A 1,559-nucleotide genomic window follows, 5' to 3' on the forward strand; every position below is an offset into this window, starting at 1 on the left:
TTTTTTTTTTTTTTTTTGTAGAAATGAGGTCTCACCTGCCCAGGTGGGTCTCGAACCCGCGGGCTTAGGCAATCCACTCACTTCAGCCTCCCAAAGGCTCGGTATTACAGGCTGAGCCACCGAGCCCGGCTTGTTTTATTTTTTAAATGATCAATGCCTAAGCTAAATTACTCTATCAGCATATCAAAATTAAATCATCTGCATGCCCCACCAACACCACACTGTTTTACCATCCCACTAAGATGGGACTTCAGATTCTGTGGTATTTCACCACTTCCCACCCCATCTCCCCACAACCCTTGGTTTGAAATCATTTAGAATTTCTGATCCAGGCCATTTTAATGTCCTCACTGGAACATGTTTCTCCCAGTCCAAGAATGCTTTGGCCGGTCACCGTGTGAAACTTCCTTTCTATACTATAGTTTACATTCATTTCATCATCATGTATTTAGATTTAGCTCAATAAATTGTAGACAGAAATCATTGCTCACCACTATTTTTTTCCTGATTCAATCTTCATTTGAATGGAATAGTTCCTCAAGTAATGTTCTCAGAAAGGATGCGTTGGTGACATACTTTCTGAGTCCTCCCTTGTCCAAAATAATATCTTTCTTTTGACCTCACCTAGAATGATCTTATCCCAGTATGGAATTTTTTGATGTGGTCCTTTTCTTTCAACATTCTAGAAATGGTCCTGTATCCGTTTGCTAGGGCTGCCGTACCATAGGCTGGACAGCTTACCCAACAGACATTTAAATAACAGACGTTTATCTCCTCATGGCTCTGAATGCTGGAAGCCCAAGATCAGGGTGTTGCAGGGTTGGCTCCTCTTGCAGCCTCTCTCCTTGGTTTGTAGATGGTCATCTTCTTCCTGTGACCTCAACACGGTTGTCCCTCTATGCATGCCTGTGTCCTGATCGCCTCTTCTTATAAGGACACCAGTCATGTTGGATGAATGCCCATTCTAATGACCTCATTTTAACTTAAACACTTCTTTAAAGACCCTGTCTCCAAATATAGTTGCATTCTGAGGTTTGGGACTAGTGCCTCAACAAAGGGATGAGAGGGGCACAATTCAGCTTATAACAGTCTTGTCTTCGGTGCTGAGAAGGCTGCCGGTGCACTGACTGTTTCCTTTGTGAGTCCCATTCTGTCTTTCTGGGACGTGCAGTTACCTTCAGGGTTCAGAAATGTGACCAGACTGTGTCCAGACACGTGCCCCCTTTTGTTAGTGTTCCCTGGATGACATGAAGTTTTCCCAGTCTGGAAATAGCTGTTCCTTCAGCTCACAGCACCGTCTTTGGTCCTCCATCCTCCTCACATATCCACTTCTGTTCTGGAACACGGTTGTCTCCACAGTTGGCTCCAGGGCTGGGTACCAGGTCTGTCATCTCTTCATTTACGGGCTTTTTATCTTTGTACTTTGTTTCATGTCGAGAGGTTTCCTCCTGTCCATCTTCTGGAACATTTACTCAGCCTCCTCCGTGCTGGTGTCTGTTTCTTGTTCTCTATTGAAGTGTTAAATTCAAAAGCAAACACTTTTGTCCTTCCCTCCCCCC

General features: G+C 44.3%; 1 protein-coding gene across 1 annotated transcript in view; it reads left to right on the forward strand.

Moving 5' to 3' along the window:
* DNAH17 (dynein axonemal heavy chain 17) overlaps positions 1–1,559 on the forward strand; it is a 157,525-nt gene that overhangs the window by 29,942 nt on the left and 126,024 nt on the right. The window lies entirely within an intron of this gene.

This window comes from Carlito syrichta, unplaced genomic scaffold (genome assembly GCF_000164805.1).
Source record: "Carlito syrichta isolate Samal-C Ts95f unplaced genomic scaffold, Tarsius_syrichta-2.0.1 Scaffold313381, whole genome shotgun sequence".
NCBI classification, from domain to species: Eukaryota; Metazoa; Chordata; class Mammalia; order Primates; family Tarsiidae; genus Carlito; species Carlito syrichta.